Source organism: Canis aureus, chromosome 4 (assembly GCF_053574225.1).
Source record: "Canis aureus isolate CA01 chromosome 4, VMU_Caureus_v.1.0, whole genome shotgun sequence".
NCBI classification, from domain to species: Eukaryota; Metazoa; Chordata; class Mammalia; order Carnivora; family Canidae; genus Canis; species Canis aureus.
In genome coordinates this window covers 1115561-1129580 of record NC_135614.1, presented here as the reverse complement: position 1 = coordinate 1129580, position 14020 = coordinate 1115561, and positions in this window count along the sequence as shown.

The following is a 14020-nucleotide window of genomic DNA, read 5'->3' as shown; positions in this document are numbered from 1 at the left end:
TGTTCCACTTGTGTCTCAGAAGCCTCTGACAAACGTCTATGGTGAAGATGTTGGAAACTCACTCTGCAGGCAGTGTGGAACTGTGAGGGACTGAGTGTGAGCTCAACTCTCAGAAGTAAGTTGCCTTTGGACAGGGCGTTCAGCTAGCTTCTCACCTATGGAACTCAGTATGTAGCACCAGTCTCAGACAGAAATTACTAGGAAATCGCTGGATTGAGCTTGGAGGCACTTGTCTTGTGTGCCGGGACATTCCGCTTACCTCTCACAACACTTCAGTCACGCATCGAGCCTAGGCCTGTTTGCAGCGAAGTGTACCTGCAGGCAGGATGTGGGAAGTACAGGCCATAAGCTCAACACTCAAAAGTGTGTACGCCTGGGAGGCAGATGTCTGCTATCCACTCGTACATGGGAGGTAGAAACTAGCTACACTCTGATAGAAGAAGGCCGTTGGAAATCGCTGTATTCAACTCAGGTACGCGTGAGTTCAGGCCCAACGCTTCCACATGCTTTCCTCACCACGTCTCCCAGCACCTACCATAAGGATGTTAGCCTCTACGTCTACAGTCTGGCAGGATGCGGGAGGGTCCTGCCCTGAGCTCTGCTCCCCAAAGGAAGCATGCCTGCAAGCTAGCTTTCCACTAGCTGAGTTGTTATGGCCGTGAGAAAGAAACAGCATTGTTAAGTCAGGACGTTCCGTCAATACCGCCCTACCACCCCTGGAGACACAAACTCTGAAGACTGCACCTTGGCCCTTGCGTCCCACGAGCTTCCGACAAACAAGTCTAGTGAGGATATTCGTAACTCCATGTGCAGGCAGTGTGGAACTGGGAGGCACCGCGTGTCAGCTCACCTCGCAGGAGGAAGTTCCCCAGAGAGACAGCTTTCAACAAGGTACCCGGGTTTGGAAGTTAGTATGCAGCTCCCTTCCGAGGGAGGAATTGCTCAGAAGTCGCTGGATTGAGCTAAGAGTTCACTTGCCGCTCACAAAGCTCGCGTCCCGTATCGAACGAAATCCTTTGGAAGCGAAGCGTACAGGCGGTCAACGTGGGGGAGGTACAAACCATAAGCTCAATCCAAAGGAGCGTGCATGCCTTGGAGGCAGCCGTCTGCTAGGCGCGAAACTGACAAGGCAGACACTTGGTTCTCACTTCGCTACTGTCCCGCATACAACGAAATGCTGTGGCAGCAGACCGTACAGGCAGTCAGGATGGCCGAGGTAAAGGCCATGAGCTCAGCTCTCAAACTGTGTATGCTTTGCAGGCCGATGTCTGCTAGGCACTTATTCAGGGGAGCTAGACCCGAGCTACTCTCAAACTGAACCAGGACGTTGGCAATCGCTGTACTGAACTCAGATACACGAGAGTGCAGGCCTGTCACTTCCACAAGATTTTCACAAAACCCCTTCCGGCACCCAACGTAATTATGCTACGACCTACGTCTACAGGCAGTCAGGATGCGGGAGGGTTCTGCCCTGACCTCAGCTCTCACAAGGAAGCATGCCTAGAAGCCAGCTTTCAACCAGCTGCCTTCTTATGGCAGTGAGAACGCAGCAGTATTCTGAGTCAGGAGGTTCCACGATTACCACTCTCCTGCACCTGGACATACCCCCCAGGTCTGCATTGTTCCACTTGTGTCTCAGAAGCCTCTGACAAACGTCTATGGTGAAGATGTTGGAAACTCACTCTGCAGGCAGTGTGGAACTGTGAGGGACTGAGTGTGAGCTCAACTCTCAGAAGTAAGTTGCCTTTGGACAGGGCGTTCAGCTAGCTTCTCACCTATGGAACTCAGTATGTAGCACCAGTCTCAGACAGAAATTACTAGGAAATCGCTGGATTGAGCTTGGAGGCACTTGTCTTGTGTGCCGGGACATTCCGCTTACCTCTCACAACACTTCAGTCACGCATCGAGCCTAGGCCTGTTTGCAGCGAAGTGTACCTGCAGGCAGGATGTGGGAAGTACAGGCCATAAGCTCAACACTCAAAAGTGTGTACGCCTGGGAGGCAGATGTCTGCTATCCACTCGTACATGGGAGGTAGAAACTAGCTACACTCTGATAGAAGAAGGCCGTTGGAAATCGCTGTATTCAACTCAGGTACGCGTGAGTTCAGGCCCAACGCTTCCACATGCTTTCCTCACCACGTCTCCCAGCACCTACCATAAGGATGTTAGCCTCTACGTCTACAGTCTGGCAGGATGCGGGAGGGTCCTGCCCTGAGCTCTGCTCCCCAAAGGAAGCATGCCTGCAAGCTAGCTTTCCACTAGCTGAGTTGTTATGGCCGTGAGAAAGAAGCAGCATTGTTAAGTCAGGACGTTCCGTCAATACCGCTCTACCACCCCTGGAGACACAAACACTGAAGACTGCACCTTGGCCCTTGCGTCCCACGAGCTTCCGACAAACAAGTCTAGTGAGGATATTCGTAACTCCATGTGCAGGCAGTGTGGAACTGGGAGGCACCGCGTGTCAGCTCACCTCGCAGGAGGAAGTTCCCCAGAGAGACAGCTTTCAACAAGGTACCCGGGTTTGGAAGTTAGTATGCAGCTCCCTTCCGAGGGAGGAATTGCTCAGAAGTCGCTGGATTGAGCTAAGAGTTCACTTGCCGCTCACAAAGCTCGCGTCCCGTATCGAACGAAATCCTTTGGAAGCGAAGCGTACAGGCGGTCAACGTCGGGGAGGTACAAACCATAAGCTCAATCCAAAGGAGCGTGCATGCCTTGGAGGCAGCCGTCTGCTAGGCGCGAAACTGACAAGGCAGACACTTGGTTCTCACTTCGCTACTGTCCCGCATACAACGAAATGCTGTGGCAGCAGACCGTACAGGCAGTCAGGATGGCCGAGGTAAAGGCCATGAGCTCAGCTCTCAAACTGTGTATGCTTTGCAGGCCGATGTCTGCTAGGCACTTATTCAGGGGAGCTAGACCCGAGCTACTCTCAAACTGAACCAGGACGTTGGCAATCGCTGTACTGAACTCAGATACACGAGAGTGCAGGCCTGTCACTTCCACAAGATTTTCACAAAACCCCTTCCGGCACCCAACGTAATTATGCTACGACCTACGTCTACAGGCAGTCAGGATGCGGGAGGGTTCTGCCCTGACCTCAGCTCTCACAAGGAAGCATGCCTAGAAGCCAGCTTTCAACCAGCTGCCTTCTTATGGCAGTGAGAACGCAGCAGTATTCTGAGTCAGGAGGTTCCACGATTACCACTCTCCTGCACCTGGACATACCCCCCAGGTCTGCATTGTTCCACTTGTGTCTCAGAAGCCTCTGACAAACGTCTATGGTGAAGATGTTGGAAACTCACTCTGCAGGCAGTGTGGAACTGTGAGGGACTGAGTGTGAGCTCAACTCTCAGAAGTAAGTTGCCTTTGGACAGGGCGTTCAGCTAGCTTCTCACCTATGGAACTCAGTATGTAGCACCAGTCTCAGACAGAAATTACTAGGAAATCGCTGGATTGAGCTTGGAGGCACTTGTCTTGTGTGCCGGGACATTCCGCTTACCTCTCACAACACTTCAGTCACGCATCGAGCCTAGGCCTGTTTGCAGCGAAGTGTACCTGCAGGCAGGATGTGGGAAGTACAGGCCATAAGCTCAACACTCAAAAGTGTGTACGCCTGGGAGGCAGATGTCTGCTATCCACTCGTACATGGGAGGTAGAAACTAGCTACACTCTGATAGAAGAAGGCCGTTGGAAATCGCTGTATTCAACTCAGGTACGCGTGAGTTCAGGCCCAACGCTTCCACATGCTTTCCTCACCACGTCTCCCAGCACCTACCATAAGGATGTTAGCCTCTACGTCTACAGTCTGGCAGGATGCGGGAGGGTCCTGCCCTGAGCTCTGCTCCCCAAAGGAAGCATGCCTGCAAGCTAGCTTTCCACTAGCTGAGTTGTTATGGCCGTGAGAAAGAAGCAGCATTGTTAAGTCAGGACGTTCCGTCAATACCGCTCTACCACCCCTGGAGACACAAACACTGAAGACTGCACCTTGGCCCTTGCGTCCCACGAGCTTCCGACAAACAAGTCTAGTGAGGATATTCGTAACTCCATGTGCAGGCAGTGTGGAACTGGGAAGCACCGCGTGTCAGCTCACCTGGCAGGAGGAAGTTCCCCAGAGAGACAGCTTTCAACAAGGTACCCGGGTTTGGAAGTTAGTATGCAGCTCCCTTCCGAGGGAGGAATTGCTCAGAAGTCGCTGGATTGAGCTAAGAGTTCACTTGCCGCTCACAAAGCTCGCGTCCCGTATCGAACGAAATCCTTTGGAAGCGAAGCGTACAGGCGGTCAACGTGGGGGAGGTACAAACCATAAGCTCAATCCAAAGGAGCGTGCATGCCTTGGAGGCAGCCGTCTGCTAGGCGCGAAACTGACAAGGCAGACACTTGGTTCTCACTTCGCTACTGTCCCGCATACAACGAAATGCTGTGGCAGCAGACCGTACAGGCAGTCAGGATGGCCGAGGTAAAGGCCATGAGCTCAGCTCTCAAACTGTGTATGCTTTGCAGGCCGATGTCTGCTAGGCACTTATTCAGGGGAGCTAGACCCGAGCTACTCTCAAACTGAACCAGGACGTTGGCAATCGCTGTACTGAACTCAGATACACGAGAGTGCAGGCCTGTCACTTCCACAAGATTTTCACAAAACCCCTTCCGGCACCCAACGTAATTATGCTACGACCTACGTCTACAGGCAGTCAGGATGCGGGAGGGTTCTGCCCTGACCTCAGCTCTCACAAGGAAGCATGCCTAGAAGCCAGCTTTCAACCAGCTGCCTTCTTATGGCAGTGAGAACGCAGCAGTATTCTGAGTCAGGAGGTTCCACGATTACCACTCTCCTGCACCTGGACATACCCCCCAGGTCTGCATTGTTCCACTTGTGTCTCAGAAGCCTCTGACAAACGCCTATGGTGAAGATGTTGGAAACTCATTCTGCAGGCAGTGTGGAACTGTGAGGGACTGAGTGTGAGCTCAACTCTCAGAAGTAAGTTGCCTTTGGACAGGGCGTTCAGCTAGCTTCTCACCTATGGAACTCAGTATGTAGCACCAGTCTCAGACAGAAATTACTAGGAAATCGCTGGATTGAGCTTGGAGGCACTTGTCTTGTGTGCCGGGACATTCCGCTTACCTCTCACAACACTTCAGTCACGCATCGAGCCTAGGCCTGTTTGCAGCGAAGTGTACCTGCAGGCAGGATGTGGGAAGTACAGGCCATAAGCTCAACACTCAAAAGTGTGTACGCCTGGGAGGCAGATGTCTGCTATCCACTCGTACATGGGAGGTAGAAACTAGCTACACTCTGATAGAAGAAGGCCGTTGGAAATCGCTGTATTCAACTCAGGTACGCGTGAGTTCAGGCCCAACGCTTCCACATGCTTTCCTCACCACGTCTCCCAGCACCTACCATAAGGATGTTAGCCTCTACGTCTACAGTCTGGCAGGATGCGGGAGGGTCCTGCCCTGAGCTCTGCTCCCCAAAGGAAGCATGCCTGCAAGCTAGCTTTCCACTAGCTGAGTTGTTATGGCCGTGAGAAAGAAGCAGCATTGTTAAGTCAGGACGTTCCGTCAATACCGCTCTACCACCCCTGGAGACACAAACACTGAAGACTGCACCTTGGCCCTTGCTTCCCACGAGCTTCCGACAAACAAGTCTAGTGAGGATATTCGTAACTCCATGTGCAGGCAGTGTGGAACTGGGAAGCACCGCGTGTCAGCTCACCTGGCAGGAGGAAGTTCCCCAGAGAGACAGCTTTCAACAAGGTACCCGGGTTTGGAAGTTAGTATGCAGCTCCCTTCCGAGGGAGGAATTGCTCAGAAGTCGCTGGATTGAGCTAAGAGTTCACTTGCCGCTCACAAAGCTCGCGTCCCGTATCGAACGAAATCCTTTGGAAGCGAAGCGTACAGGCGGTCAACGTGGGGGAGGTACAAACCATAAGCTCAATCCAAAGGAGCGTGCATGCCTTGGAGGCAGCCGTCTGCTAGGCGCGAAACTGACAAGGCAGACACTTGGTTCTCACTTCGCTACTGTCCCGCATACAACGAAATGCTGTGGCAGCAGACCGTACAGGCAGTCAGGATGGCCGAGGTAAAGGCCATGAGCTCAGCTCTCAAACTGTGTATGCTTTGCAGGCCGATGTCTGCTAGGCACTTATTCAGGGGAGCTAGACCCGAGCTACTCTCAAACTGAACCAGGACGTTGGCAATCGCTGTACTGAACTCAGATACACGAGAGTGCAGGCCTGTCACTTCCACAAGATTTTCACAAAACCCCTTCCGGCACCCAACGTAATTATGCTACGACCTACGTCTACAGGCAGTCAGGATGCGGGAGGGTTCTGCCCTGACCTCAGCTCTCACAAGGAAGCATGCCTAGAAGCCAGCTTTCAACCAGCTGCCTTCTTATGGCAGTGAGAACGCAGCAGTATTCTGAGTCAGGAGGTTCCACGATTACCACTCTCCTGCACCTGGACATACCCCCCAGGTCTGCATTGTTCCACTTGTGTCTCAGAAGCCTCTGACAAACGTCTATGGTGAAGATGTTGGAAACTCACTCTGCAGGCAGTGTGGAACTGTGAGGGACTGAGTGTGAGCTCAACTCTCAGAAGTAAGTTGCCTTTGGACAGGGCGTTCAGCTAGCTTCTCACCTATGGAACTCAGTATGTAGCACCAGTCTCAGACAGAAATTACTAGGAAATCGCTGGATTGAGCTTGGAGGCACTTGTCTTGTGTGCCGGGACATTCCGCTTACCTCTCACAACACTTCAGTCACGCATCGAGCCTAGGCCTGTTTGCAGCGAAGTGTACCTGCAGGCAGGATGTGGGAAGTACAGGCCATAAGCTCAACACTCAAAAGTGTGTACGCCTGGGAGGCAGATGTCTGCTATCCACTCGTACATGGGAGGTAGAAACTAGCTACACTCTGATAGAAGAAGGCCGTTGGAAATCGCTGTATTCAACTCAGGTACGCGTGAGTTCAGGCCCAACGCTTCCACATGCTTTCCTCACCACGTCTCCCAGCACCTACCATAAGGATGTTAGCCTCTACGTCTACAGTCTGGCAGGATGCGGGAGGGTCCTGCCCTGAGCTCTGCTCCCCAAAGGAAGCATGCCTGCAAGCTAGCTTTCCACTAGCTGAGTTGTTATGGCCGTGAGAAAGAAGCAGCATTGTTAAGTCAGGACGTTCCGTCAATACCGCCCTACCACCCCTGGAGACACAAACTCTGAAGACTGCACCTTGGCCCTTGCGTCCCACGAGCTTCCGACAAACAAGTCTAGTGAGGATATTCGTAACTCCATGTGCAGGCAGTGTGGAACTGGGAGGCACCGCGTGTCAGCTCACCTCGCAGGAGGAAGTTCCCCAGAGAGACAGCTTTCAACAAGGTACCCGGGTTTGGAAGTTAGTATGCAGCTCCCTTCCGAGGGAGGAATTGCTCAGAAGTCGCTGGATTGAGCTAAGAGTTCACTTGCCGCTCACAAAGCTCGCGTCCCGTATCGAACGAAATCCTTTGGAAGCGAAGCGTACAGGCGGTCAACGTGGGGGAGGTACAAACCATAAGCTCAATCCAAAGGAGCGTGCATGCCTTGGAGGCAGCCGTCTGCTAGGCGCGAAACTGACAAGGCAGACACTTGGTTCTCACTTCGCTACTGTCCCGCATACAACGAAATGCTGTGGCAGCAGACCGTACAGGCAGTCAGGATGGCCGAGGTAAAGGCCATGAGCTCAGCTCTCAAACTGTGTATGCTTTGCAGGCCGATGTCTGCTAGGCACTTATTCAGGGGAGCTAGACCCGAGCTACTCTCAAACTGAACCAGGACGTTGGCAATCGCTGTACTGAACTCAGATACACGAGAGTGCAGGCCTGTCACTTCCACAAGATTTTCACAAAACCCCTTCCGGCACCCAACGTAATTATGCTACGACCTACGTCTACAGGCAGTCAGGATGCGGGAGGGTTCTGCCCTGACCTCAGCTCTCACAAGGAAGCATGCCTAGAAGCCAGCTTTCAACCAGCTGCCTTCTTATGGCAGTGAGAACGCAGCAGTATTCTGAGTCAGGAGGTTCCACGATTACCACTCTCCTGCACCTGGACATACCCCCCAGGTCTGCATTGTTCCACTTGTGTCTCAGAAGCCTCTGACAAACGTCTATGGTGAAGATGTTGGAAACTCACTCTGCAGGCAGTGTGGAACTGTGAGGGACTGAGTGTGAGCTCAACTCTCAGAAGTAAGTTGCCTTTGGACAGGGCGTTCAGCTAGCTTCTCACCTATGGAACTCAGTATGTAGCACCAGTCTCAGACAGAAATTACTAGGAAATCGCTGGATTGAGCTTGGAGGCACTTGTCTTGTGTGCCGGGACATTCCGCTTACCTCTCACAACACTTCAGTCACGCATCGAGCCTAGGCCTGTTTGCAGCGAAGTGTACCTGCAGGCAGGATGTGGGAAGTACAGGCCATAAGCTCAACACTCAAAAGTGTGTACGCCTGGGAGGCAGATGTCTGCTATCCACTCGTACATGGGAGGTAGAAACTAGCTACACTCTGATAGAAGAAGGCCGTTGGAAATCGCTGTATTCAACTCAGGTACGCGTGAGTTCAGGCCCAACGCTTCCACATGCTTTCCTCACCACGTCTCCCAGCACCTACCATAAGGATGTTAGCCTCTACGTCTACAGTCTGGCAGGATGCGGGAGGGTCCTGCCCTGAGCTCTGCTCCCCAAAGGAAGCATGCCTGCAAGCTAGCTTTCCACTAGCTGAGTTGTTATGGCCGTGAGAAAGAAGCAGCATTGTTAAGTCAGGACGTTCCGTCAATACCGCCCTACCACCCCTGGAGACACAAACTCTGAAGACTGCACCTTGGCCCTTGCGTCCCACGAGCTTCCGACAAACAAGTCTAGTGAGGATATTCGTAACTCCATGTGCAGGCAGTGTGGAACTGGGAGGCACCGCGTGTCAGCTCACCTCGCAGGAGGAAGTTCCCCAGAGAGACAGCTTTCAACAAGGTACCCGGGTTTGGAAGTTAGTATGCAGCTCCCTTCCGAGGGAGGAATTGCTCAGAAGTCGCTGGATTGAGCTAAGAGTTCACTTGCCGCTCACAAAGCTCGCGTCCCGTATCGAACGAAATCCTTTGGAAGCGAAGCGTACAGGCGGTCAACGTGGGGGAGGTACAAACCATAAGCTCAATCCAAAGGAGCGTGCATGCCTTGGAGGCAGCCGTCTGCTAGGCGCGAAACTGACAAGGCAGACACTTGGTTCTCACTTCGCTACTGTCCCGCATACAACGAAATGCTGTGGCAGCAGACCGTACAGGCAGTCAGGATGGCCGAGGTAAAGGCCATGAGCTCAGCTCTCAAACTGTGTATGCTTTGCAGGCCGATGTCTGCTAGGCACTTATTCAGGGGAGCTAGACCCGAGCTACTCTCAAACTGAACCAGGACGTTGGCAATCGCTGTACTGAACTCAGATACACGAGAGTGCAGGCCTGTCACTTCCACAAGATTTTCACAAAACCCCTTCCGGCACCCAACGTAATTATGCTACGACCTACGTCTACAGGCAGTCAGGATGCGGGAGGGTTCTGCCCTGACCTCAGCTCTCACAAGGAAGCATGCCTAGAAGCCAGCTTTCAACCAGCTGCCTTCTTATGGCAGTGAGAACGCAGCAGTATTCTGAGTCAGGAGGTTCCACGATTACCACTCTCCTGCACCTGGACATACCCCCCAGGTCTGCATTGTTCCACTTGTGTCTCAGAAGCCTCTGACAAACGTCTATGGTGAAGATGTTGGAAACTCACTCTGCAGGCAGTGTGGAACTGTGAGGGACTGAGTGTGAGCTCAACTCTCAGAAGTAAGTTGCCTTTGGACAGGGCGTTCAGCTAGCTTCTCACCTATGGAACTCAGTATGTAGCACCAGTCTCAGACAGAAATTACTAGGAAATCGCTGGATTGAGCTTGGAGGCACTTGTCTTGTGTGCCGGGACATTCCGCTTACCTCTCACAACACTTCAGTCACGCATCGAGCCTAGGCCTGTTTGCAGCGAAGTGTACCTGCAGGCAGGATGTGGGAAGTACAGGCCATAAGCTCAACACTCAAAAGTGTGTACGCCTGGGAGGCAGATGTCTGCTATCCACTCGTACATGGGAGGTAGAAACTAGCTACACTCTGATAGAAGAAGGCCGTTGGAAATCGCTGTATTCAACTCAGGTACGCGTGAGTTCAGGCCCAACGCTTCCACATGCTTTCCTCACCACGTCTCCCAGCACCTACCATAAGGATGTTAGCCTCTACGTCTACAGTCTGGCAGGATGCGGGAGGGTCCTGCCCTGAGCTCTGCTCCCCAAAGGAAGCATGCCTGCAAGCTAGCTTTCCACTAGCTGAGTTGTTATGGCCGTGAGAAAGAAGCAGCATTGTTAAGTCAGGACGTTCCGTCAATACCGCTCTACCACCCCTGGAGACACAAACACGGAAGACTGCACCTTGGCCCTTGCGTCCCACGAGCTTCCGACAAACAAGTCTAGTGAGGATATTCGTAACTCCATGTGCAGGCAGTGTGGAACTGGGAAGCACCGCGTGTCAGCTCACCTGGCAGGAGGAAGTTCCCCAGAGAGACAGCTTTCAACAAGGTACCCGGGTTTGGAAGTTAGTATGCAGCTCCCTTCCGAGGGAGGAATTGCTCAGAAGTCGCTGGATTGAGCTAAGAGTTCACTTGCCGCTCACAAAGCTCGCGTCCCGTATCGAACGAAATCCTTTGGAAGCGAAGCGTACAGGCGGTCAACGTGGGGGAGGTACAAACCATAAGCTCAATCCAAAGGAGCGTGCATGCCTTGGAGGCAGCCGTCTGCTAGGCGCGAAACTGACAAGGCAGACACTTGGTTCTCACTTCGCTACTGTCCCGCATACAACGAAATGCTGTGGCAGCAGACCGTACAGGCAGTCAGGATGGCCGAGGTAAAGGCCATGAGCTCAGCTCTCAAACTGTGTATGCTTTGCAGGCCGATGTCTGCTAGGCACTTATTCAGGGGAGCTAGACCCGAGCTACTCTCAAACTGAACCAGGACGTTGGCAATCGCTGTACTGAACTCAGATACACGAGAGTGCAGGCCTGTCACTTCCACAAGATTTTCACAAAACCCCTTCCGGCACCCAACGTAATTATGCTACGACCTACGTCTACAGGCAGTCAGGATGCGGGAGGGTTCTGCCCTGACCTCAGCTCTCACAAGGAAGCATGCCTAGAAGCCAGCTTTCAACCAGCTGCCTTCTTATGGCAGTGAGAACGCAGCAGTATTCTGAGTCAGGAGGTTCCACGATTACCACTCTCCTGCACCTGGACATACCCCCCAGGTCTGCATTGTTCCACTTGTGTCTCAGAAGCCTCTGACAAACGTCTATGGTGAAGATGTTGGAAACTCACTCTGCAGGCAGTGTGGAACTGTGAGGGACTGAGTGTGAGCTCAACTCTCAGAAGTAAGTTGCCTTTGGACAGGGCGTTCAGCTAGCTTCTCACCTATGGAACTCAGTATGTAGCACCAGTCTCAGACAGAAATTACTAGGAAATCGCTGGATTGAGCTTGGAGGCACTTGTCTTGTGTGCCGGGACATTCCGCTTACCTCTCACAACACTTCAGTCACGCATCGAGCCTAGGCCTGTTTGCAGCGAAGTGTACCTGCAGGCAGGATGTGGGAAGTACAGGCCATAAGCTCAACACTCAAAAGTGTGTACGCCTGGGAGGCAGATGTCTGCTATCCACTCGTACATGGGAGGTAGAAACTAGCTACACTCTGATAGAAGAAGGCCGTTGGAAATCGCTGTATTCAACTCAGGTACGCGTGAGTTCAGGCCCAACGCTTCCACATGCTTTCCTCACCACGTCTCCCAGCACCTACCATAAGGATGTTAGCCTCTACGTCTACAGTCTGGCAGGATGCGGGAGGGTCCTGCCCTGAGCTCTGCTCCCCAAAGGAAGCATGCCTGCAAGCTAGCTTTCCACTAGCTGAGTTGTTATGGCCGTGAGAAAGAAGCAGCATTGTTAAGTCAGGACGTTCCGTCAATACCGCTCTACCACCCCTGGAGACACAAACACGGAAGACTGCACCTTGGCCCTTGCGTCCCACGAGCTTCCGACAAACAAGTCTAGTGAGGATATTCGTAACTCCATGTGCAGGCAGTGTGGAACTGGGAAGCACCGCGTGTCAGCTCACCTGGCAGGAGGAAGTTCCCCAGAGAGACAGCTTTCAACAAGGTACCCGGGTTTGGAAGTTAGTATGCAGCTCCCTTCCGAGGGAGGAATTGCTCAGAAGTCGCTGGATTGAGCTAAGAGTTCACTTGCCGCTCACAAAGCTCGCGTCCCGTATCGAACGAAATCCTTTGGAAGCGAAGCGTACAGGCGGTCAACGTGGGGGAGGTACAAACCATAAGCTCAATCCAAAGGAGCGTGCATGCCTTGGAGGCAGCCGTCTGCTAGGCGCGAAACTGACAAGGCAGACACTTGGTTCTCACTTCGCTACTGTCCCGCATACAACGAAATGCTGTGGCAGCAGACCGTACAGGCAGTCAGGATGGCCGAGGTAAAGGCCATGAGCTCAGCTCTCAAACTGTGTATGCTTTGCAGGCCGATGTCTGCTAGGCACTTATTCAGGGGAGCTAGACCCGAGCTACTCTCAAACTGAACCAGGACGTTGGCAATCGCTGTACTGAACTCAGATACACGAGAGTGCAGGCCTGTCACTTCCACAAGATTTTCACAAAACCCCTTCCGGCACCCAACGTAATTATGCTACGACCTACGTCTACAGGCAGTCAGGATGCGGGAGGGTTCTGCCCTGACCTCAGCTCTCACAAGGAAGCATGCCTAGAAGCCAGCTTTCAACCAGCTGCCTTCTTATGGCAGTGAGAACGCAGCAGTATTCTGAGTCAGGAGGTTCCACGATTACCACTCTCCTGCACCTGGACATACCCCCCAGGTCTGCATTGTTCCACTTGTGTCTCAGAAGCCTCTGACAAACGTCTATGGTGAAGATGTTGGAAACTCACTCTGCAGGCAGTGTGGAACTGTGAGGGACTGAGTGTGAGCTCAACTCTCAGAAGTAAGTTGCCTTTGGACAGGGCGTTCAGCTAGCTTCTCACCTATGGAACTCAGTATGTAGCACCAGTCTCAGACAGAAATTACTAGGAAATCGCTGGATTGAGCTTGGAGGCACTTGTCTTGTGTGCCGGGACATTCCGCTTACCTCTCACAACACTTCAGTCACGCATCGAGCCTAGGCCTGTTTGCAGCGAAGTGTACCTGCAGGCAGGATGTGGGAAGTACAGGCCATAAGCTCAACACTCAAAAGTGTGTACGCCTGGGAGGCAGATGTCTGCTATCCACTCGTACATGGGAGGTAGAAACTAGCTACACTCTGATAGAAGAAGGCCGTTGGAAATCGCTGTATTCAACTCAGGTACGCGTGAGTTCAGGCCCAACGCTTCCACATGCTTTCCTCACCACGTCTCCCAGCACCTACCATAAGGATGTTAGCCTCTACGTCTACAGTCTGGCAGGATGCGGGAGGGTCCTGCCCTGAGCTCTGCTCCCCAAAGGAAGCATGCCTGCAAGCTAGCTTTCCACTAGCTGAGTTGTTATGGCCGTGAGAAAGAAGCAGCATTGTTAAGTCAGGACGTTCCGTCAATACCGCTCTACCACCCCTGGAGACACAAACACGGAAGACTGCAGCTTGGCCCTTGCGTCCCACGAGCTTCCGACAAACAAGTCTAGTGAGGATATTCGTAACTCCATGTGCAGGCAGTGTGGAACTGGGAAGCACCGCGTGTCAGCTCACCTGGCAGGAGGAAGTTCCCCAGAGAGACAGCTTTCAACAAGGTACCCGGGTTTGGAAGTTAGTATGCAGCTCCCTTCCGAGGGAGGAATTGCTCAGAAGTCGCTGGATTGAGCTAAGAGTTCACTTGCCGCTCACAAAGCTCGCGTCCCGTATCGAACGAAATCCTTTGGAAGCGAAGCGTACAGGCGGTCAACGTGGGGGAGGTACAAA